This window comes from Petaurus breviceps, unplaced genomic scaffold, assembly GCF_028583685.1.
Source record: "Petaurus breviceps papuanus isolate PSGF00001 unplaced genomic scaffold, PetGlider_PUasm1.0 118, whole genome shotgun sequence".
Lineage (NCBI taxonomy): Eukaryota > Metazoa > Chordata > Mammalia > Diprotodontia > Petauridae > Petaurus > Petaurus breviceps.
The window spans coordinates 12,597,115-12,623,267 of NW_027185616.1; the positions used below are offsets into that span (position 1 = coordinate 12,597,115).

Below are 26,153 nucleotides of genomic sequence, written 5' to 3' on the forward strand. Positions count from 1 at the left end.
AACCAAGAACTTTACAGAAAATATCAAATGTGACTTCTGGACCTAGGAAAAGAATTTCACAAAAAACAGTCAATGAAAGCTGAATCTGTCATGTTATAATATAGGATAATATTCTACATAGTCACATCTTGTCAGTTAACAACAAAGTAATGTAGAAGCATTTATGTAAAAACAATAGTGTCTAAAACACCATTATCATCTAATATATTTTCATAAATAGACTGTGAATAGATATGGATATCTCTTAATCTGTAAAATGGATCACAGGATCACGGCTTCACAGATTTAGGACTCAAAGTGACCTTAGAAACCATCTATGTTTGGAGCAGTTAAGGTGGTGCAGTGAATAGAGCACCAGCCCTGGAGTCAGGAGGACCTGAGTTCAAATCTGACCTTAGACACTTAACACTTACTAGCTGTGTGAACTTGGGCAAGTCACTTAACCCCAACTGACCTGCCTTCCCCCCTCCAAAAAGAAAAAAAAATTCATCTATGTTCAATCTTATTTTTCAGATGAGGAAATTGCAGCCGAGAAGGCTATGTAACTTGCTCATAGTCACATAGTAAATGAAAGGAAAAGGAGAGAAAGGTATAAGCATTTATTATAATCTTACCACGCACCAGACATTTTTCAATGTCATCTCATTTGATCCTCATTACAACCTTGGGTGGTAAGTATCATCATTATCATGCCCATTTTACAGTTGAGGGAACTAAAGTAGATAAGAGTGCAATGAACTTGCCCAGGGGAACCGAAGTGGTTAAGTGTTGAGGCTGAATTTGAAGTCTTTTTGACATTTGCCTAGCAATTTATCCACTATGATCCTTAGTTGCATCATATAAAAAATGAAATTCAAACTCTGAGTCTAATTCTAGACTTCTTTCTGCTATATTATGTGTCATACATAAGACAGCTACATAGAAATACAAAGTCCATCACAAGTTAAAGGTAAATACCAAGGCAAATAAACAATCCAGTTTATTTTTACAGGTTCTTAAGAACCTATAAAAATGATAGGAGACAATTTATTTACATGTAAACATGTAAATGTTACTAGATAAATGAAAATGTAAGAATGACAAGAGACAACTGCAATACCAAGAAAATACTGCAACTTTTTGCCTTGTCTGAATCAGTGTTTGCCATTTCCTAACTGGAAAGGTCCTTCAGTGGGAATAATAATATTGATAGTACCTATCAGAGAGGATTATATGAGACAGTATATGGAAGTAATGAGTCAATAGTAAAGCATTATACAAAAAGCTACTGCTGTTACTAAACAATAACAAAAATTGGATAAAACATTTCCATCTAAGGTGCAGTGTTAAGGGTTTCCTGGAAAAGATGATAACTTCACCAGAAAGAGAGTTATTGTTTATTCTGTTTAGGAACAGCATTTCAGCTGAAAGTAACAATGTGTGCAGAAGGTCTTAAAAGCAAAAACCTTTCAAAAGGCTTAGGCTAAAAGCCTATGTCAATAACAGAGAAATTCTGAAATATGTCAGACAGCAGGATGACAGGAGAAAGTAAGGTTATCTAGGTAGCTACAGAAATCAGCTTTTAGCCAGTGAAATGAAATGCTGAACAATAATTAGTCACAATAGGAAAAAAAACACTTATGTTGGAAAGCCTTTTTAAGTAATACATGGGGTTTATGGCCTTGTTGATGTTAACCCCACTTGAATCTTTGGCTGAGGGGCTTTTAAAATGCATTCAATTAGAAATTTCAGTCAATTGCTTTCTATGGCCTATACTGCAATAACAGATGGAAACTGATTTTGTTTTTGGTTTGGGTATTTTTTAGTATTTATTATATAGACTTTCTTGAAATTTATTGTTTTATATATTTTTAAAATTAATCAATTTATATTTAGTTTTCAACATTCATTTCCACAAAATTTTGAGTTACAGTTTTTTCGCCCCTTCTTTCACCTGCTTCCCACCCCAAAATAGCAAGTCTATTGAATACCTCCTTCCTTCAATCTGTTCTCTCTTATATCCTCCCCTATTGTCCCCCCTAACTTTCTAGTAGGGCAAGATGAATTTCTATACCCCAGTACCTATATATCTTATTTCCCAGTTGCATGTAAAAAGCATTTTTTTTTCTTTTAAACCTTTGTTTTTAGAACTTTGAGTTCCAGATTTTTTTTCTCCCTTTCTCCTCACCCACCCCCACTAGGAAGATAAACAATTCAATATAGGTTGTAAATGTGTTACCCAATTGATTTCCATAATTGTTATATTGTGAAAGACTATATTTCCCTCCATCCTATCCAGCCCCCACTTATTCTAATTTTCTCCTTTGATCCTATCCCTTTTCAAAAATGTTTGCGTCTAACTACCCTCTCCCCCAATCTGCCCTCCTTCCATCATCCTCCCTTTTATCGTCTACCCCCCCTCCATTTTCCTCTAGAGTAAGATACCCAATTGACTGTGTGTTATTCCCTCTTTAAACCAAATTCAAAGAGAGCAAGGTTGTCTCATTCCCTTTCACCTTCCTGCTCTTTCCCTCCATTGTAACAGTTTTCTCTTGCCTCTTTTATATGAAATATTTTACTCTAATCTATTTCTCCCTTTCTCCTCCCAATAAATCCCTCTCTCACCTCTTAATTTTATTTTTTTTATATCATTCCTTCATATTCAACTCATCCGGTGCCCTCTATGTATACATAAACATATATATGCCCACACTCACATATATTTACATATACATACACCCTACTAAAATACATATGTGTATGTATACATATACACATACATATTCCCTTCAACTATCCTCATACTGAGAAAAGTCTTATGAGTTACAATTATCATTTTTCCATGTAGGAATGGGAATAGTTAAACTTTAGTAGTTCCTTATGATTTCTTTTTCCTGTTTACCTTCTCATGCTTCTCTTGCTTCTTGTATTTGTAAGTAAAATTTTCTGTTCAGCTATAGTTTTTCATCAAGAATGCTTGAAAATCCTCTACTTCATTGAATGACCACATTTCCCCCTGAAACATGATACTCAGTTTTGCTGGGCAGGTGATTCTTGGTTTTAGTCCTAGCTCCTTTGACCTCCAGAATATCATATCCCAAGCCCTTCAATCCCTTAATGTAGAAGCTGCTAGGTCTTGTGTTATCCTGATTGTGTTTCCACAATACTCAAATTGTTTCTTCCTGAATACTTGCAGTATTTTCTCCTTGACCTGGGAATTCTAGAATTTGGCTATAATATTCCTAGGAGTTTTCTTTTGGGGATCTTTTTCAAGAGGTGATCGGTGAATTCTTTCAATTTCTATTTTGCCCTCTGCTTCTAGAATATCAGGGCAATTTTCCATGAAAATTTCTTGAAAGATGGCGTCTAGGCTCTTTTTTTGATCATGGCTTTCAGGTAGTTCAATAATTTTTAAATTATCTCTCCTGGATCTATTTTCCAGGTCAGTGGTCTGTTTTATAGTATCTTGATTTCTCATAAAGTCATTAGCTTCCAATTGCTCCAATATAATTTGAATGGAGTTATTCTCTTCATTGAGTTATTCTCTTCATTGAGTTTTTGAAATTCCTTTTCCATCTGGCAAATTTGGGTTTTTAAGGCATTCTTCGCCTCATTGGCTTTTTTGGCCTCTTTTGCCATTTGAGTTAGTCTATTTTTTTTTTAAGCAATCAGGGTTAAGTAACTTGCTCAAGGTTACACAGCCAGTTATTTCTGGGTGTGGTGCTACCTATCTGAGCCCAGATTTGATCCCCAGGTCGTCCCGACACTGGAGCCGGTACTCTTACTCGCTGAGCCACCTGGCTGCCCCTAAGTAACTGGGGTTAAGTAACTTGATCAAGGTTATACGGCCAGGTGTTTCTGGGTGGGTGCTAAGTGCCGGATTCGATCCCAGGTTGTCCCGACACTGGAGCCGGTGCTCTTACTCACTGTGCTACCTGGCCGCCCCTAGACTATTTTTTAAGGTGTTATTTTCTTCATTGTATTTTTGGGTCTCCTTTAGCAGGCTGTTGACTTGCTTTTCATGATTTTCCTGCATCATTCTCATTTTTCTTCCAAATTTTTCCTCCACTTCTCTTACTTGATTTTCAAAATCCTTCTTGAGCTCCTCCATGGCCTGTAACCAATTCATATTTTTCTTGGAGGCTTGTGATGCAGGAATTCTGCCTTTACTGTCTTCCTCCCCCTCCATGCTTTAATCCTTTTTGTTCCCCAAAAAAAGATTCTATTGTCTGTTTGTGCTTGCTCATACTGCCAGCCAATCACTTGACCCATGGCTCTTTGCCACGGTAGAATTCTGCTTCCAGAATGGAAAGAACTTTGTTCCAAATAGCTGGGATTTTCACAGCTGCTGGAGCAATTAGTTGGGCACCGTCTCTACAGCCCCCACAAGCTCTGGCTCACTGGTCACATACTCCAGGATCACCACCCAAGACTGCGACCCAGATCCAAGCAGGTTAAAGCAAGAGCAATTACCCCTTGAATAGTCCCTTGGTCCCCTTAAAATCTGCAGGCCAGGAGCTCCTAAGGCAGCCACACAGACCAGCCGCTGTGGCTCTGCCCACTTCTCACCCAAGGGGCAGCAGCCAGACCCCGCTCTTTTGTCCCCCCTGTTCAAACAAAGTTCCACACAGACCTTTTACTTTGTCTTTGGTGTTTGAGAAGTCTGGAAGCCGCCACAGCTGCTGGTTATTCACTCTCCTGAAGTCTGCTCTGGATGCTGCTGGTCGGGGCTGTCCTTGGGCTGGAATGAGTGCCTGCGGGACTGAGCTCGGCTCCCAGCTTGTTGACCTGCAGGCTGTCTTCAGCAGGAGATTTGTTTATCTCTGTCACTTTATGGATTCTGTAGCTTTAAAATTTGTTTAGAGTCACTTTTTTTTTACAGGTATTGGAGTTGTTTGGACCTGGAGCCAATGCCAAGTTTGTGCCTGTATTCCAGAAACTGATTTTGTTTAAGCAATTAGGGCAGGATCATTATTTTAGCTCTAAAAGGACGTTAGAGGTCACCTAGTCTATCCCTTTCATTTTATAGATGAGAAAACAGGCCCAGAGGAACACAGTGACCTACCCAAAGTCCTGCAGGTAGTAAATGCCAAGGCCAAGTATTAAATCCAGGTTACAGGAATCCAAATCTGGCATTCTTTCCATTGCACAGCCACAAAATTTATGTACTCTTATGCATGCCACAAATCCTTTCAGGCTTTCATTCCAAAGTTATTTATGCTTGCCTTTTTATAATACTGAGAATTTTTGTCATCCTATCCTGCTTTCAGGTTCATAGCTAAATGGAAAGGGCAAACTTAAGGAGGGGTAAAGTACTCTGACCAGAGAAGAAAGTGAGGAGAGAGAACGGCTAGGTGGTGCAGTGAATAGAGCACCAGCCCTGGAGTCAGGAGGACCTGAGTTCAAATCTGGCCTCAGACACTTGACATACCAGCCATGTGACTTTGGGCAAGTCACTTAACCCCAAGTCCCTCTAAAAAAAGCAAAAAAAAAAAAAAAAAAAAACAAGGAAGGGAGGGAGGGAAGGAAGGAAGGAAGCAAGGAAGGAAGGAAGGAAGGAAGGAAGGAAGGAAGGAAGGAAGGAAGGAAGGAAGGAAGGAAGGAAGGAAGGAGAGGGGAGATAAAAACTATAAAAGTAAAAACAAGAACTCAAAAAAATCCCCCCCACAACAGAATGAGACCATCTCTCCCCTAATGACACCAGCACATTACAATGTGGAATAATAATTGATGTTGATGATGATAAATTTTAATTTATCTGAAAAGAGGCAATGATCTCTTCAGTATACTCTGTATACCTCAATGTATGCTTGCTCAATAGAATGCAAGCTTCTTGAAGGAAAAAATTATTCTTATCCTTGTATCATCAATACTATAAATGCTTAATAAATGATTGTAAAATTAATGAATGAATGTTTAAGGAAAAAATATGTAATCTACATAGTACATTTTAGAAATTTATTTCCAAAACCACAGTTTTAAGAAAAGAGATCTGGGGGCAGCTAGGTGGTACAGTGAATAGAGCACTGGCCCTGGAGTCAGGAGGACCTGAGTTCAAATCTGACCTCAGACACTTAATACAAAACTAGCCATGTGACCTTCGGCAAGTCACTTAACCCCAATTGCCCTACCTTACCCCCTCCAAAAAAAAAGAGATCTGGTGTTTAGAGTTTATTCTCAACTATCTATAGAACATCTATATAGAACAGATCTGAATGGTATAGATTTTACTATGATAAAAGTAGAGATACTTTTTTTCAAATCTAGAAATTATGCAATCATGAAATGAAAAAAAGGTTAGAGATTCTACAAATGTGATATTTAGAGAAATTTTGAAACTCTAATTATTTTAGCTCCCTTTATAAAATAAAGTAACTTAGTTTAGAGAAATTACAAATAAATTTTGCATAGCATAATTTGCTCATAAAGTTGAATTTAATATATTTTCAAATATAAAGAAAAGCAGAGGAGAAATGTTATTTCCTATTCCTTTACCTACCAATCTGAACAAGAGATTGAAAAATGTTCTTAAAATGTTTTCCCTCAATAATTTTTCTTTTTCCACTCTTACTGCCTCACTCCTAAAGAATCACACCTATAAATAAAGGCAAAACAGGTTCCTTCTTTTGTTTGTTTTCTTAAAACATCAGTCAATTTTTCCAAAGTTTTAAAATCACTTAAATTCATTATGTGGCATGATAAAATCATTAAAAAGATAATAATTAACTACATGTATCTAGTACTTTGAGGTTTGCATACTTTATCTATCTCATTTGATCCTCAGAATAGCCCTGTAAGGTAGGTACTGTTTCATTTTATAGATGAGGAAGACAATGCTAAGAGGGTTTAAATGATTCACTGAGGATACCCACCTGGTAAGCATATGAAGGAAGATTTGAACTGAAGTCTCCCTGACTCCAAGTTCAGCATTCTAGACACTACTGCCTTACCTCTAACTGAGGGGAAAGAAAATTAATTACAGGTTCTAAAATATTATTTTCCTAATATTATGAAAAACAAACCTTCAGTTTTTCATGATAGAAGTACTAAATGAGAGTATAAAAATTCAAAGTGTCATTGAAGTTAAGGTAAAAGTTATTAAATATTGTTCTTTAGTCATTTTCAGTTGTATCTGACTTTTTGTGAAACCCATTTTGGATGTTTTCTTGGCACAGACACTGGAGTGATTTGCCATTTCCTTCTCATTCTACAGATGAGGAAACTGAAGCAAACAGAGGTAAGTGACTTACTTACAGTCACACCAATTAGTAAGTGTTTGAGGCCAGATTTGAACTCAGGTCATCCTAACTCCAAGCCTGGCACTCTATCAACTGTACTTCCAAGGTATTATTTGACATCCTATGATTTATATGTCTATTTCTATGATAATTAGCTGATAACTCAAAAATACATGAGGTTCTCAGTTCCTTATTTCATTTAGAATAATAAAATGATCTGGAAGGGAACCTAAGGTCATTTAGTCCACTTCCATCAACTGCTAGGCTCAGACAAGGCTTTGTAATTCCCAAAATCACATAGCTTGGTCAAAGAGCTGAGACTAAAACCCAGGTAGGTTCCCTCTCAGACCAGTGCTCTTGTGGAAAATCAAGATAATTCCTTTTTTATGGTACATGAAATTAATAATTCTAGAGTAATGCTCTTCTGTGGTTACTTTACCAAATATCCAAAACTGTGGATAGAGTACCAGGTCTGAAGACAGCTCATCTTCCTGAGTTCAATTTGCCCATCACCACACAGTCTGTGTTAGAGCTGGGACTTCTTCATGAGGTTTAGACAGTAGTGCTCGACTCTTAGCATTTTAGAGTTTATAAAGTACTTTAAGCTCATTATTTCTTTTGATGCACACAACAATCTTATAAGAAAGCTTCTGCAATTACACACTTATACAGATGAGGGCATCAGAGCTCAGTGGGGTGAAGTGTCTTGCCCATGGTTAAATACATAGTAAAGGGTTGAGCTGGGACCCAAACCCAAAACTTCTAACTCCAAAACCAGTGTACTTATCATGAATGAATGAATGAATGAATGAATGAAGCATTTGTTACGTGCTTACTATGTGCAAAGTGTCATACTTAGCGCTAGGGATAAGACATAAAAGTGAGACAGTTCCTTCTTTCTATGAGCTGACATTCTAACAAGGGAGATAAGCATATGGGAGCTTTCAGCAGCAAGTCAGATGGAGAAGTCCCATGGTCCTTAGATTTCAGAACTCTCTTCTTTGATGTCATTTCCACTGATAAAATCATGTTTCTAATGTTGAACTATGCGACAGTGACAAGGGCTTTGGTGACAAGAATGTTCCTTCCTAGAGTTGCGTAGCTATAGCTATAGGAACTGCAGGAGCAGTTGCCAGCTACATCTCCATATGTATTACTTGCCAGAATAATGGTTGAGAGACTTGAACCAGAAGCAATGCAATTCCCAAGGCTCTTGGTTTCAGGATCTGGTCTGTCTCCATCAGGATCTGAAAGGGGATGGTGGTTGGACTTGCAATCTTCTGTCTCTCCCGTAGAAAGCCATATTGCTTTAGCAAGGCTGGCTTGCCTGCCCTGTGTGTGGCCTTTGGTTGTCAGTTAGTAGGAATGTCTGCTTCCCCAGACGACAATCGTAAGGATTGGAGGATGGGGCAAGTGCCACAGCTCCCAGGTCCATCTGTCTACTGGTGGTAGTTGCCTCATAGATGTTGCTGGTGGTGATGTAGAAGGTAGGCCCCCTCTCCACAGTGATTTCTCCCCTCAGTGGCTCCAGAGGCCAGGTAGAAACAGGTGCAATGGTTTTTACAGCACCATTCTTCATAATACTCTTGGGTTCAGATTCCTAGGCTAACTCCATCAGGATGAAGGAGAGATTGGTTGACTGAACCATAGCCATGAAGTAATAAGAATGTACGTGGCAGTGTGCATAGATACAGGTAAAATGTAGCTGCTAGATTGGGTAGTATTATAAACTAAAGTCTTTTACTTACAGTGCTGATTCTGTTCAGGTAGCAAGAAAGAAACTATTGTTAATATTACACATAGACTAACCCCAGCATTAGCCTGAAGGGCTGTCAGCTAACATGAGATATTCAGTATTGGTCAATGCATAAGAAAATCACTACAAACCCCACTATCTTAAGAAGAAGATAGTTTTAATTTATGGATAAATGAGGACAGATGTAGTCATCAAATGAGCATCACACTGACATCTCAAGTAGGTTTTTTTTTTTTCCCCTTTCGGTTCTGGGCAATGACTACTAAATAGTACATACTATACTCCCAAAAATTTTCTCCTCTCTGTGTTTTAATGATGCCACTTACTTCTCCTCCCACCTATCTAATTCCTTCTTCTCAATCTCCTTTGCTAGACCATCAGCCACATATCATCCCTTATAGGTGCACCCCAGGGCCACGTCCTAGGTCCTCTTCTCTCTCTACATTCGCTCGGTGATCTTATCAGTTCCCATGGCTTCAATTATAATCTCTACATAAATGACTTCACAGAGCTATCAATCCACTCCTACCCTCTCTTTCCTGAGCTCCAGTCCCATACCACCAGCTGCCTATTAGGCATTTCAAACTAAGTGTCCTGTAGTCAGTTCAAACTCGGATACCCAAACAGAACTCATTATCTCTACACACCTCTCACAAAAAAATCCTTACTCTGAGTTTCCTTATTCCTTCCTTATTCCATTCTTACTTTCATCCATGTTTGCAACTTCCAAGTCATCCTCAACTCCTTATTTTCACCAAGCCCTATATATTAAATCAGTAGCCAAGTCTGGTTGATTCTACATCCATGACATGTCTCACAAGATCCCTCTCCTAGCCTGTTAATGTTCATTAGTTGTGACCTACGTACATACATTTGTGTGTAAATGCGTGTCTATGTGTGTGCATGTATAAATACTCTATAGTGTATGTAGAGTAGCACATATAAAATCCATACACCTTCTCTTCCCCTTCCTGCATCCCACCCAACATTTATCCCCCTTCAAAGTACCGTAAGAAACCAACGAAAATAACAAACCATCTAAGCCTCTCAGACTATAAGCAGTCTGAGAACTTTCTAAGCTTATGATTTCTTTCACAAAAAGAAACAGAAAATAGGTCTGGGGATATCTTCTCTATTTTGTCCTAGACATTCTATTAGAGTTATGAAGATCTAACACCACTCTTTCTACTTTTTTTCCTTTAAGAGAAAAAACCCAGTCCCACTAAGCTAAATAAAATGTCTCCTCACACATCCAAACAGGGAATTTCCTCCTTGACCATGTCTATATAGTTACATGTGAAGTAAAATACAATACCACCTAGAGTTCTTCTGACCAATACATTTTAGCATAATGTTAGAAGTTTAAAAGTGAACATTTAGGAAAAGAACCAGGTTCTTACATCTTCAGCTGCCCTTTTCAAACAGAAAGAATGGAAACATGGGGAACAGAAAACAAAAAGATTAACACCAGAGAAATTAGATTTTTCCTTGAATGAAAAAGGAGGGAAGATAAAGGGAGATGACAAATTATTTTGCCATCTCTCTTCCTAACTGGCATAAGTCTGGAGCATTCTTGGGTTCTATTCTCAGCCAATAGTCCTGGAGGGTGATTTGTCCCAATCTTTCTTTTACTCCAGGATGGAATCAACATCATCTACAATGGTCTCTTTGTGACCTTCCTGCTTACGATAGCTTCATCTTCCTCCTGACTATAAGCCCCTTCAAAATAAATGGACAGTAGAAGGAATTGTTGGGCAAGCCCATCTGAGCCAGCACTCATGGACCTGCATCTCTTTAGGTTGAGACAATGCTACCATGGGAGGAGGGGGGGGGTGGAGAAGAAGAGGAAGAAGAAGAGGGTTAGGGTTAGAGAGTGGGGGAAAGAGAGAAAGGGTGTGGAGGGAGAGAGAGAGAGACAGAGACAGAGAGAAGGAGAGGGAGAGGGAAAGAAAGGGGGGGAGCACGTGTGTGCATTATGTGTGTGTAAGAGAGAGAAGCTTCCTCATCTGAGAATTCCTTCCATGTAATAGATCTGTAACTTCATCACATCCGAAGTTGCCTACAGTGATGTAGATTACAAGCCATCCTCACAAAAATTTGCTACCTGATGTACAGAAAGCTTTCCTCCTTGCTTCCCAGAATCATGATAGGGCCTGTAGAGCACTCCGGCTATTCCCCTATCAGACCACACTCTCACTATGTGAACAGCCCATCTTCTCTTTCTTTCATGCAATTATGTTATGACATTCTTTACTCCTGTTCTTTTTCAAAGGTCTTTGTGGGTTACAGGTTGGAGTCTGCTCACATCTACTATGTTATCTTCTCTGCCTTCAAATGTTGTTAACTAAAGTGTAGCCTAGAGGCACCTAGGTGGCACAGTGAATAGAGCACCGGCTCTGAAGTTAGGAGGACCGGAGTTCAAATCAGACCTCAGACACTTGACACACTAGCTGTGTGACCTTGGGCAAGTCACTTAACATCAACTGCCTTGTCTTCCCCCCTCCAAAAAAAAAAGAATAAAATGGAAAAAAAAATGAAGGGCTATTCTGGTCTCTTGTTGTAGCAATTAATTTATATTCCCTTCACTTCTGCATAAAATAAATTATAGCTAATGTCAATGTCACTGACATCAGGAAATGACAGCAAGCGTTCCCTATACCAGTGAAATCAGAGGCCTACTTGCTATCCCTAAATACATACACACACACATATATATCTCACAGATATATGTATTTATATATGTGTGTGCACATATGGCATATATTAGGTGTGTGTTTGTGGGATCTTCCCGCCACGTAATTCTTCAGTGTCTACTATACATTTATTTATAGACAACTTCCCTCTCCCATACAATGTCTCTCAGACTTGAGTATCAACAAGGAAGGAAAAAAAGGTAGTTCTGTGTTTGATTCAGTTCTTCTTTCTCCTTAATTCTCCCCAAAATATCAAGTTTTAAAACTCAGACAAATACTAGCTCTCCATGAAGGAAAAGCTAGGGAAGAAAAAGCCAAAAGATTCCAGGTATTTTTCAAAAGAAGCATTAGTTAGCAACTTATTCTCTAAAAATGTTTGAAGGTAGATGCCAAGAAGTCTTATGGGGAATCCCTTGTACAGAGCCAACTCCTTCCAATCAAAACTAGGAAAATATTTATAGGGATTTTCTATACAGGGGAATAGAATATGATAATTGCTTTCTCTGGTCTTTTCAGGGTAAAAAAATACGTTACTCCTTCTAGCAATAGAAGATCAAACCAAAAGCACCATTAAACAAGGCAAAATGTATTAAATACACTACATGGTAATTAAAAATAAGATCTAATGTTTTGCTTTTTCCAATCTGAAGCTGAAGGCCTCATAGTGAAGTCTTCACTGCCTTAAAACAAATGAAAGGAGAGAAAAAAACTTTACAAATTTTCTTTTCTTTTTTTGCTTTTTGGAGGGGGAAGGAAGGACGATTGGGGTTAAGTGACTTGCCCAAGGTCACATGGCTAGTTTTGTGTTAAGTGTCTGAGGGTGGATTTTAACTGAGGTCCTCTTGACTCTAGTGCTGGTGCTCTATAACTGTGCCACCCAGCCATCCCACAAATTTTCTTCTTCTTCTATTTTTCTTTTAATTAAGCAATTGGGGTTAAGTAACTTGCTCAAGGTTACACGGCCAGTTATTTCTGGGTGTGGTGCTAAGTCTCTGAGCCTGGATTCGATCCCCAGGTCATTCTGACACTGGGGCTGGTGCTCTTACTCACTGTGCTACTGGCCACCCTGTCCCACAAATTTTCTAAGGCTGTAAATTATCCCTTCTTATGGAATGAGAAATGGGGAATAAATACCAAGAAGGAATTCTTAATCCAGAGGTTACCTAGCTAGAAAAAAAATATCAGTTGAGGAAGAGTAAAAAAGAAAAAAAAACTAAAACTGAAATGGGGAGGAGCATATCAGACATGAAATGGCAGATAAAATATAATGGCTATATGATTAATAACATGATATGTTAGAATATCTTCTTAGTACTAAATTCAGTGATATAAAGACATAAAAAAATCATAACGGGTTGTTTTCATGAGGTTCTCCATAAGATGACAATAGAACTGAAGAATTAGGTTTCAAATTGATATGTTTATAGTTTTATACTAGAAATGACATCTCTAAGCCTACTGCAATTTAAACTTAATGCTGGAACTTAAACTGAATTCAACTTAAACAGAACAGTGAGAACAGAACTTTCAAGGTTGTCACTGAAAGTTTCCCTAGAGGACAGCAGGGCAGGGGAGAGAGGCACACAAAAGGTAGTTAAGAGGATGATAGAGTCAGCTTTATTAGTAGGCAGTTGACAATGTGATATGGTTTGAGAGAGTACTGGGCATTAAGTCCTGTCAGACTCAACATGTCCATAAAAGAACTCATTGTCTTTCTCCGCAAACATAGCCCTCTTCTAATTTCCCTATTTGTCCCAAGGGTAACATTATCCTTATAGTCACCCATTTTTGCAACTTTTAGGGTCATCTTTCATTCTCCACTCTTCTTCATGCCTCAAATCTACTAAGTCAGGCAGCTAGGTGGTGCAGTGAATAGGGTGCCAGGCCTGGATTCTGAAAGACCTAAGTTCAAATCCAGCCTCAGAAACTTACTAGCTGTGTGACCCTGGGTAAATCACTTAGTCCTGTTTGCCTCAGTTTCCTCCTAGGAAAATGAACTGGAGAAGGAAATGGCAAACCACTCTAGCAACTATGCCAAGAAAAACCCAAATGAGGTCACAAAGAGTTGGACACAACTGAAATGACTGATTAATAACAACAAATCTAATAAGTCAACTGTATCAGCAAGCACCCCAGCATCCCCAGGGTGGCTACCAACACAGGTTTTTAGATCTGCTTTGTTAAAGGAGAAAGCAACTCAAAATGCATTAACAAACTTACTTTAATAAGTCAAACATATATCATTTACCTAGTTCAGGGGAAAAAGGTCAGCACCCCGAACTACAGAGTATACAGACAGAATTATCAAGACAGAGAAACAGATAAAGTAGACAGGTTTCCAAACTGTCCAACCATTACATCCATACCAAATCAACATCTGGGTTTTTCAAAGCCGGGGGGGCTCTCAACAACGGCTTCCCAGAGTCTCATCTGATCAAATCACAGAACACTTCTCAAAGTGAGCCCCAAAACAAAGCCTCACATCAGGGCTTATATAGCCTTCTCCTGGCTCAGAGAATGTAACAACCTTCTGGACCCACTGGCCAATCAAGAAGTATCTATTGAAAAACAAGCCTCCCACCCCAGGCTCCAGGTGCACTTGAGCCTAAGGGCAGGGAAGATCTTTAAATTTACCCCCCCATTACATCAACAAATCTTGTCAATTCTACCTTATCATCACTTAACGCTTCTCTCTCCTCACACTACCATATCCAAGTTCAGACTGCCATCCCTTCTTAACTGGACGATGATAACTTCCTTCAAACTGGTCTTGGTGCCTCTAGTCTCTTTCTTCTCTAATAAATCCTCCACACAACCAATGTATATGGCACAAATCTGACCGTGTCATTCCCTTACTCAAGAAGTTTTAATGGCTCCCTATTCTATCTAGATAAAATTAAAAAAAAAAAACCAACACCTATGTTTGGTGTTAAAAAGCCCTTTATAACCTGTCTCCAACCTACCTTTCCAGGCTTATTACACATTACTCCCTTTCATGCATTATACAATCTAGACAAACGGGCCAATGTGTCACTCAGACATGACATCATAATCTGTCTCCCATTTTAATGTCATTGAACAGACCATCGGCCATAGTTGAAAATCATTCTCTTCTTCTATCTACCTCTTAGGATCTCTATCTTTCTCTCTTAAAACCTGAGGTAAAGCACTACACCTCTTACATGAAGCTTTTTCTGATATTTCTTCTATTAGCATCACCTCCACAAATAATTATTTTCATTACTTTGTACATATTTTGTTTAGATATTGTCCTCTAATAGAATGTAAACTCCTTGAGAGCAGCAACTGTGTTCATTTTTTGTCTTAATATCACCAGGACTCAGTGAAGGTTTTTATTAAATACTTGTTCATTGATCGGGGCACCATAAGTGAATGTCATATAAAAAAGAAGTAGAAGGTAGGTGAAGGAATTTAATGAACTTTGACATATCTCATCAAAGAAATATTTTAATATAAATAATAATTTTACTATAATAAAGTATGCAGGATACTGAGCTAGAAAAGTGAAGGGAAGAATAGATGTTTGAATCTGAATGTTACAAAAAGGAGAAAATTACTTCAAGAAAAACAAAGATAAGCTGATTACAAAATAAATACATAAATGAGGATGAAACTCATGGTCAACTGATTTGGATCTGGGTTTGGAGAGAAGGGAAAAGAATGGCATCTGATTGCCACTGTTACATACTTCATATAGCCAGTGTTGATATTTTTTAGGAGAAAGAGAACTATGATAAAATAATTTGACTGAAAAACAAGCTTGTTAGAATTGTTAATCATAAGTATGAATGTAAATGAGATGAACTTCCCTATTAAATGGAAGAGGGCAGCAAAATAGATTAGAATGCAAAATCCTATGATTTACTGAATGCAAGAAATATACTGCATGATCAACCAATTAATAAACAAGAATTTATGAAGCACTTATTATGCACTATGCAATATGATAAGTGCTAGGGATACAAAGGAAAAAAAAAAACTCCTTGGCCTAAAGGAGTTTACAGTCTTTAGAAAGTTCTGGCTTAGAATCAGGAAGACCTGAGTTTAAATCCTACCTCAGAGATTTATTAGCACTGTGACCCTAGGTAAGTTATTTAACCTTTCTTAGCCTTCTTAGCCTCAGATCATCATCTATACAATGAGGAGACTGATCAAGGTAGCCTTTAAGGTCCTTATTAACTGTAAATTTATGATTATTCGATGTAAACATATACTCTATACAAAATATATACAATACAAATAAAAGGTAATTTGGGGAAAGAGGCACCAGTAGGTAGAGGTTAGGGGATCAGAAAGGCCTCATGATGGAAACAAAGACCTTTGGGGAATTTCCTTTTCCTTTCTTTATGACTTCTTTAATATTAATGATTGGAGAATCACAGAACAAAGTTATTTCTGTTGTTAGAGATTTTAAAGAATATTGCATGTTTCTGACAAGCATGGAAGATCCCTTGTTAATAAAAAGCCTTTAAAGTGGCTTTTAATGTTCAATAAATGATAAACACACTGGAATTTTTTTATCTTCTATTCCTTTCACTGAGTTGTAAGACTGTAAAGATGCCTACAGCTGCAAAGCTCATTTCTGAAAGCCTCCTGGCTTACTCCTCATACCTTCATCAAAGAGGTCCTTGATGTGTGCATACATTAGTCTCATACAAGTGGTTTTGTAGGACTAAGAAAAGGTTTGTAGACACCGGCATCTTCTGTCACCTTTTAAATTCATATTAATAAGGCCTGATACTTCTTCCTTGCCTTTGGAATTCTCCCATCCCTCAGATACCTTGAAAATTCAGCCTTCCTTGACTTCACAGTTATGTTTTCTCTATCTCGTTCTAGATCAGCTCCTGTTTATTTTCTTTTGTGTAATTTCCACTTCTGCATGAAGCCCATCTGCGGCTGTGAGGTTAGAATCTAAATGCAGATTCCACTGTCATGGACTTTGAAAACACTTTGTTACAAAAATCTTTAAATCTTTTCTACATTTTTTTTTAGTTTATTCCCCCCTCCTGTTTCTTCTTTAAAAGCCTTAGGATGACTCTGTTTAAATGAGATCTTCACCAAACTCCTTAAAACTTTTTGTTGTTATTTCATTGCATCTTACTGTTTTATGAAACAAGGGTGTTCATAATCTTCCATTATTGTCCTCCATGAGATTTTATAGACAAGTTTCTATTTTAAATTCATACTATCCTCAGATACTATATCTCCTTAATTGGCAAGAAGAGTAATTATTTGTTCAAGAGAAAGAATGGAAAAAAGTAGGAATAAAGGGAGCCTAGCAGGACCAGATCTGAAACTATACCAGAAAAGAATAATATTTAGAACTATTTGGTATTACTTTAAAAAACAGAAAAGACCAGGTAAACAAGACCCAGAAGCAGTTAAAATCTTGAAGCATACTGTTGAAAAAAATAACACAAAAGAACAAGGATGCCTGCTATCAGGGTCACAGCACACTAGTCAAAAACTGCTTGGAAAACTGAAAACCAGTGAGGCAGAAATTAGGTTTGGACAAACATTTCACAAACATACCATAATTAACCCCAAATGAGAACATGATCTCAATATTAAAGGTCATATCATAAAAAAATTGGGAGGTAAAGGAAATAACTTTCAGAAGTATAGATGAGGAAATAATGCTTAACTAAATAAGGGACAAAGACAATCACAGAAGATACCAAACAACTTCAATTACATAAAATTGAAAAGCTTAAAAAAGCAAAATCAAATGCAGTTAGAATTAGAAATGAAACAATTAACAAGGGAAAATTTTTCACGGACAATTTCTCTTACAATGGTCTCACATCCAGGACACAAGATAAGAACAAGCTATAAGTTATAAGAAGCATTACTGCCCAATAGAAAGTTAAAGGATACTTATAGACAATTTTCAAAAGAAGAACATTAACAACTATATGAAAAAATACTCCGAATTATTACTACTAAAATAAATGCAAATTAAAATAACAGGCTCTACTTCACACCTATCAGACTGGCAAAGATAACAAAAGAGGAAAACAAGATGGACAGGTTATGATAGCACAAGATATTAACACACTGTTATTGTTGCCCCACTGGGCATGCACAAAATGACTGTCTATTTTGGAAAATAATTTGCAATCATACTCAAAAAGTCACTAAACTGTGTACACCTTTTCATACAATGAAACCTCTACTATATATATATGTATATCCCAGAGATATCAAAGGCAAAGGACCACTATGTACGCACTTATTATAGTACTTTTTGTTGTGGCTAAGAACTATTTTTTAAAAAGTGTTTGCCCATCAATTGGAGAACAGATGAACAACTTACAGTATATAATATAATGGAATATTCTTACAAAGGATGAATATGACAAATGCAGAGAAATTTGGAAAGACTTGTGTGCATTAATGTAGAAGGAAGAAAGTAGACCAATTTGCACACTGAAGGCAACTTTGAAAGATTTGAAAGATTGCTCTGATCAATGCAGTGATCAACCATGATTTTAGAAGACAGATGATGAAGAATGCTTTTCACATGCTGGAAGAGAATTGATGTGCAAGAGGTACAGAATTAGACACACATTTTCAGACACTGTCAATACTTTGATCTCTTTTGCTTGAATATAGTCATTTATAACAAGAAAGGGTTTCTATTTGGGAGATGGAGGTATATGAATTGGCAGACAGTGATAGTAAGTTAGAAAAGAAAGAAAATAGCATATTAACAAATATTTTAAACTGTACAGAAGAAAGCAGAAGGAAGTTCTAAAGAGGATACAGATAAGAACAGTATTGTTTCATTTAATATACATTTTAAAAACTATAAAAAGTTCTCAGTTTCATATACAACCTTCTTTTCTGTTCTTCTTTGTATGATAAAATGTTCATATTTGCTCATTTTAGAGTTCATAATAAAAAATGTTATTTTTAAAAAGAGATTAATTGTTGACTGAAGCAGTTCTTACAATGTTTTTGTCTCCTTGCTATAGTAGTTGATTTACATTGGTTAAACTTTATTTTTAAAAAGTCCTAATATGCATGAATGTCTATTTCTCCATCCATTTGTAGGTACTGATTTTTGCTACTCTTAGAACCTATGATTTCATAGGTACAGTCAACTTCTGGTAATGAAATTCTTCTCATCTATACAGATCAGCAATTGCTCAGCAACTTGTAGTCTTAGAGAGTTTCCTGGGGGCAAAGTGAGAAGTTAAGTTGCCCAGGATCACATGTATCTGAGGTAAGACTCAGAGGTCCCAACACCATAATGCTTTTCAAAAGCCCATTTAAACAGGTTGGGTAGGAAGCTTGTTTAAATGAATGGCAGATCTTCTTTTAACCATTTTTCTTTCTAAAGTTCTATATTAACTATATAACTATAGTTATATATAGTGTGTGTATATATATATATATATTCTGTACCTCTTGCACATCAATTCTCTTCCAACATGTGGAAATATAATATATAACTATATAACTATAGTTCTGTATTAATTTTGATCTTTGTTCTAACAATTTGCTGCACTGTACACCTTCTCTTTTGGTTCTCTCTCTCTCTCGATATGATTTAATTACACTGATGACAACTACATCATTATTATATATTCTTATTCTCTCTCCTGGGCTCCAGGCCTGCCTCACAAAGTGCCTTTAGATGCTTCAATTAGATGTCCTGTAGGCTTTTCAAGTTCAACAGGTCCAAAATAGAACACATTAATTTTCCCTCAGATGCACTCTTCTCTCAAACTTCTCTATTTCTGTTCAGAGCACCACCATCATCCCATTCATTCACTCCAATAACCAATCCTGGTTCTTATTTGAATGACTCTTTCACCCCACATAAACAAACAAACAGTTGCCAAATCTTGTCATTTCTACCTCTACATCTCTCATATCTTCCCCCAATTTCCCACTTATAGTAAAGCCTTAATTCTAGTTCAGTCCCCTATCATCATTTGTTTGGACAATAGTCAAATTGATCTATTTGTCTCAAGTTCTCCCACTCCAACCTGTCCCCATCATAACTGACAAAGCACAGATTTGACAATGTCATTCCTCTTTAATAAACTCTACAGGTTCCCTATGATCTATCTTCCACCCCTATGCTTTTAAATTGGATGCTCCTCACATCTGGAAGGTACCTCTTCCTCTTGGAGGCCTTAATTTCTGTCAAAGTTCAGTTCAAATACCATCTTCTATGTGAAAAATTGTTAAGAAAACTAGAAAGCAGTCTGTAGGTGTAGGTCAATATCATATATTATATACCACAATAAGTTTTAAAAGAATAAATAAATAAATAATCTAAACATAAATATACCACCACTTAAAAATTAGAAGCGAAAGAAAGCTTATAGCTTTTACAAATTATGGATGAAGGGAAATTCATCATAAGGGATAAAAAAGATCATAAGAGAAAATATACCATTTATACAAGATGTAAAAAATTTTACACAAATACAGAAAAACTTTGGATTAGGAAAATTCTTTGTACTGAATTTCTCTGATAAGAGTATGACACACAAAATCCATAGGGAACTGATGGAAATGTGATTGAGTTATTCCCTAATAAACAAGTGGTCAAAGTCTATTAAGAGTTCTCGGGGTGGCCAGGTAGCACAGCGAGTAAGAGCAACGGCTCTAGTGTTGAGAAGACCTGGAGATCGAATCCAGGGCTCAGACACTTAGCACCCACCCAGAAACACGTGGCCGTGTAACCTTGAGCAAGTTACTTAACCCCAATTGCTTAGGGGCAGCCAGGTGGCTCAGCGAGTAAGAGCACCGGCTCCAGTGTCGGGATGACCTGGATCAAATCCGGGCTCAGATACTCAGCATCCAGAAATAACTGGCCGTGTAACCTTGAGCAAGTTACTTAACCCCGATTGCTTTGAAAAAAAAAAAAAAAAGAGTTCTCAAAAGAAGCACAAACTTCCATAAACATGCAAAAATGTTAAAGATTACTAATAATCAGATTAATGGAAATTTAAAGAAACCTGAAGTGCCATCCTATATTCATTAAGCTAGCAAAAATGCCAAAAGATGGCACAACTTGTTCTTGGAGAGCTGTGAAAAGCTACATTCATCATTGGTGGAATTGTGATCTGGTTCAATCATTCTGAAAAAGTATTTGGAACTATGTAAGAAGAGTTAATTGTTCATACCATTTGACCCAAGGATCCTACTACTGGGACTACAACCCAAGAACATTATTGACAATGAGGCCCCAAAGTACTGAAATCTTCATTGTACTGTTATGTAAGATAAAAGAAAGCTAGAAACAGATTTGTACTGAACAATTAAGGAAGGGCTAAAAAATAATGGTAAGGACATTTAATGGCATGTTATTGGGCTAACAAGAATGAAGAATTATTAGAAATACAGGAAAGTTTGCAGGAAGTGATGGCAGAGTGAAGAAAGCAAAGCCAAAAGAATACCATACCCAATATCTATAACAATATAAATAGAATAAACAAAGAGGCAACAACATGTTGGTCAGTAAAGGAAGGTCAATATTAGGACCAAAATGTAAAAAGTTAAAAGACATATCTTTCTTTTTCTATTAAAAACCTATAAATTAATTTCTTCAAGGAATGTAATGTCTGTCAAATCAAAAACAAATCAATTTTTTTAATTGCAGTAATGCATCAATGACAGGCTGATACCCTGAAAAAATAAATAATTCCTTAAACATCTAACTCACTACAAGAGAGAGATTTAGGTGCAAATAATAGACTGGATAATCGCCAAGGAGAAAACAAGAGAGAAATAATCTCTGTCTGCAATATCTCCAACCTTCCAGGCTCTGTGCCCTTTAGCATACAGCCTAAAGAGAAGCTAATGTGCTTCTTTTTTAAATGGAAAACTGACAGAACTGTCCCAAGTCAGAATGGGAATCCAAGAGGTTCCATTAACTCATAAGTAGAGACATCCAGCCATAATGGCATGAGAGGAAATAGAAAGAGAGAAACATCACGTAATACTGTATACATTCCTGCTCCAATTCCTATACCAAAGATGGATGTCACAAGCCTGAGTTTGTTGCAAAGGCAGTCAATTTGTCAGGAAGTCAGTGTGGAAACCTGATTTTGTGGAAGGTGTAAATGTTCTGCTGACATATTATTTCACTTTAACTGAACATCTGAGGAAGATGTCTTAGCTTTCCTGGGCTGTGATGTTTCTCTTTTTAGGGCTTTACAAGAAGATTGGGAAAGGAGGGAAAATTTAAATAGCAAGCTCATTTGTCAATTTACCATACGTTGCAGGTACAATGTAATCTCATCACCATGAAATAATATTAATTGAGCATCCCACAGTGTATGGGACTATACTGTGCACTTTGACAGGGAAATTATATATACTTTGAAGTGTATGTGACTTAGACAAAGCTACTCATTTCTCCTCCAAAACCCTCTCACTACCTCTATGTCCTATTTTTTTTTTTCCCAAAGCAATGGGTAATACAAAAAAAAGGAAAAGACAGATAAGGAGATGAATGGGGAAAAAAAGGAAGAGAATGAACTACAATCACAGAGAAAAGGGTTCAGGGAGGTAGCAGGAAGTCGAGGGGAGGGATAAAGAAAACTGACTGTGAAGGAGAGGAGAGCAAAGGAGATATAGGTGACAGTTAAAGAGAAAGGAGGAAAATGGGAACAAGGAAATAGGGATCCAAAGGGAACATGGTATAGATTAAAAAAAGAAGAGCTGGATGAGACAAGGTTCAATCAGTCAGCAGTATCTAACTGTCTGTCTGTCTTTGTATGCTCAGCATTATCCTCCTAGGCTACATAGAGAACAAGAATTGAAAAAACCAGAGCATTCCAAGAAGGCAAGGTGAACTCAAGCAGAGTCCAGATAAGTATCTATGAGGGAGGATATAGAGAAGAATCTTGCACTGGAGGGAAAGCAACTTTACAAGTGAGTTCTCCAATTTCTAAGCAGAAAAATAGACTCCTTGCCGTCAAAGAATGTATGTTCTAGATGGAAAAAATATAATATAATCCAACAAGCATTTATTATTAAATGAGATCTAAAGTAACATGGATTCAAATTACAGACCACCACACAAATTATGTAGAATGTTTTCTCCTCCCTACTCAGGCAGTCACCATTCATGCCACCGATGCAGGGAAAATAGGAAAAAGGCAAGGGGCAGGAGGCTCTCTTTCACTGTCCCCAAGCACTAGTTTTGCTTGTCATAATGAGTGCAGATTAATATAGGTCAACAGGGTACATAACTGCAGAAGGGATCTGACATAAAGAATTCAAATAGAGAAAGATCAATTTGGAATTTAAAGGAAAAGATGAGATGAAAAAAGGAATTTTTTAAATACAAAAGGATAAGAGAAATAGAGGGTATAGACTGAACACATATAGGCCATTTAAGTCAGCCAGAAAGAGAGATGACTTTAGCAGGGGAGCAAGGGCAAACAACTCTTGCGATGTGAGCCGTCCACTCCAATGGACTATGGATTTGTGATTTCATTAATATAATCCGATGTAATCAAAGGAGGTAAAATGTCCTCCTCCCTACCCCCTTTTAAGTGTAAGCCAGAGCTGTCATTTATAATCTTAAAGATGATTCACCAACACTTTTCTGAAAGGCCTATAGTAAATTTGTCAATGATTAAGGCTTTATAACTCTTAGAATTTCTAACGTGTTGCTAAACGAGTTCTGCATTCATCCTCAGACATCAGGCAAGTGTGATATAATGACAGGCCAGCATTCAGTATTTCACAAATAAGCATCTAAGGCCCACACCACAGAGAAATATGTAGTAGATATGTAGATCAAGCAGGTCAATTAGTTCTATGCTGACAAATAATTTCTCTTCTTTTCAGGATAGCTTGAAATTATCCAATGCTATTTTGCTGACATTCTTAGCCGATGAGGATGTGTTGTCATACTGGTTACTAGACTGTAATTTTAAATGTATCATCCAATAATGGGGGACCACCAATCGTCATGCTGGATTTGTGGTGTCCCACATTATCTCACAGACAACTTTCTTCTCAATGGTAGCCGTGTGTAAAGAAATCCAACCGCCAACAGAAGCTAACGAAACAAATGGATGAGTAAGCAAAATCACTTGCCCAGGGGCTGGGGGCTCCCGCCTCTGTTGTGGCCACCATGTTGTCATTTCTGTCAGAAGGATGGCTGAGACAGAAGAAACCCTAAACGAATTCGCAGCCAGAAGGGAGTGCAAGAGATCACTGTTATCAATGCAGAAGGCATTACAATCAAAAGCACCATGGACAACTCCACCACAGTGCAGTTCACCAACCTGTTGCACAGTTTCATATTGAAGGTTCAGGGCAGTGTGGGAGACACTGACCCTCAGAATGTTCTCACATTCCTCCGCATTCACTCCAAGAAAAATGAGATCATGGTTGCTCCAGATAAAGATTATTTCCTAACTGTCATCTAAAGTTCAACAGAATAATTTGCCATATTCGAGATGCCATACTATTTTTCTTTAATAGTCTCCCTGAAAGAAAGCATTATTGTTAATTCCCTCTCACCATAGAATGGTATGTGGAAAACAAAATGATGATGTCACACTGGGTTTACAGATATCATGTGACCCAGGGAGGGGCCCAGATTGATTTTCTTAACCTTTTATTCACCTTGAATCTTCTGAGGCTGCAACTGGAGCCTTCACCCATCAGGAAGAAAGCCCTTTGAGGCAAGTTTAACGGCTTGGACTGGTACCCACCCCCTACGGCCTGAACTCCCCTTTGACCAGCCCTGCCCCCTCCCAATCCAGGCTTTGGGCTTCTGGTTTTAATTTTGTTGCTATTTTAAAAGGAACTAAAAATAACTGTGATGATAAAAAAAAATCATATGTCTAAATGATTCAGAAAAAGAGTGGGACTTTCTCGAGCTCTTCTATGCCCAGCTTTGGTCATGGATGCACCACCTAAGATACCTGGGTAGAAGGTTTGCATCTGATATAAACTGAACATATGATTCTATGTGTCTCTCAGTATCCCAAGCAGTTTAGACTAAGTTAAAAAGCAGATTCTGACCAATCTGCATTGGTAGCATTTAAAATTATAGATTCCTTCCAAATATTCCCCATCCACCCTCAAAAAAAAACCCCCACATATACAAACCACACAATCTTCCTTCCCTTCTTCCCTTCGTACCTTCCTTTCTTATTTCTCTTTCAATTGGGAGTTAAACAATCTTTTGAGATATCAGACTTCGTCACTTACATTTGGTGGACATAAGGTCACACCATCATCATCATCATCATCATCTTCATCGTGAACCATCATTTTCACAGCTCACTTTTATATAAATGGCACTTTAATGTACCTTCCAGACATTATCTCATTCTGATCCTCACAATCCTGTGAATTTCAAGTTTTCTTATTCTTGCTGTTTTACAGATGACCAAATGCTCTCTCCACCATAGTCCTTAAACCTGGAGAAATGATACTGTTGAGGTTTGTTTGGATTAACCAAAGGCTATCTTAGTTATTCCAAAGGAAAGAAAAACAGAAAGATAAATATGTGAGTTTGCAAAGCTGAAGCATCCTCTTGAAATAGTGTCTGGAAGTAAGGGAACCAATAGCAGATGCCTGCTATCTGCACCAGCAAGCGTGAAGCACACCTTACACCCTGGAATATCATGAGACATACTCCAAGCTGTCACCAACTCTTTGTACTAAAACCAGTGTGGTGTTTCTACCTTCCTTTTCCTCTTCTCCAAATAGAAGACCCACTTTTGGAATTATTTGACCTATTTTGTCACTTCTAGAGGATGCTGTACTCAGATACAGAGACAAGAAACTGCCTTCACCTCTAATAGTCCAGCTATCTGGAGATTTCCCTTTGGTATATCAAATCACAATAAATTAAGCAAAAAATGGCTCAAAATCCTAAGGCTGCAGAATTGGGAGTTCTCTCATGTCATCTAGTCAAACACCTACCCAAAAAGAATGATGAAAAATGAATCTCACATGATTTCTGTATAATAATTCTAACAATCACTTTTATATAATGCTTTATAGATTCCAAAGCACCTTCACATAAGTCGTTTCAATTGCCTCTGACCCCGTGAAGCAGGTAAGGTGGATTAATTATCATTTCCATTTTACAAATGAGGAAATAATGACAGTGACTTGCCCCAAATCACAATGTGCAGCAGAGAGGAAACTATTATCCAAGACTCTTGGTTCCTCACCCAGTGTACTTTCTGTCTCCCCATGTGATAGACCCTCAAAAGAACAAGGAATACGAAAGTTACTGGGGTGATGATAAGGAGAAAATTGATCACTAAAGACGCAGGAGAAAAACTGAACAGTGGCAGAGAGTGAAAATGGTGCTCATTAGAAGGAAGAGCCCATGACTCAAAGCTCTCTTCTCATTGTCCTTCCCCCAAACACCCCCACATACTAGGGTTATTTTCATCAAAACAACAAGAAGCTGAATAGGACCTTTAATCTCCACAATTCTAATTATTTCCTTTTCAGACA

At 37.5% G+C, this 26,153-nt stretch overlaps 1 protein-coding gene and 1 pseudogene across 8 annotated transcripts in view; one reads left to right on the forward strand and one right to left on the reverse strand.

Moving 5' to 3' along the window:
- SNX29 (sorting nexin 29) overlaps positions 1-26,153 on the reverse strand; it is a 691,881-nt gene that overhangs the window by 178,987 nt on the left and 486,741 nt on the right. The gene's annotated exons all lie outside the window — the stretch shown is intronic.
- Positions 23,823-24,196, forward strand: LOC138161294 (dynein light chain roadblock-type 1 pseudogene; annotated as a pseudogene).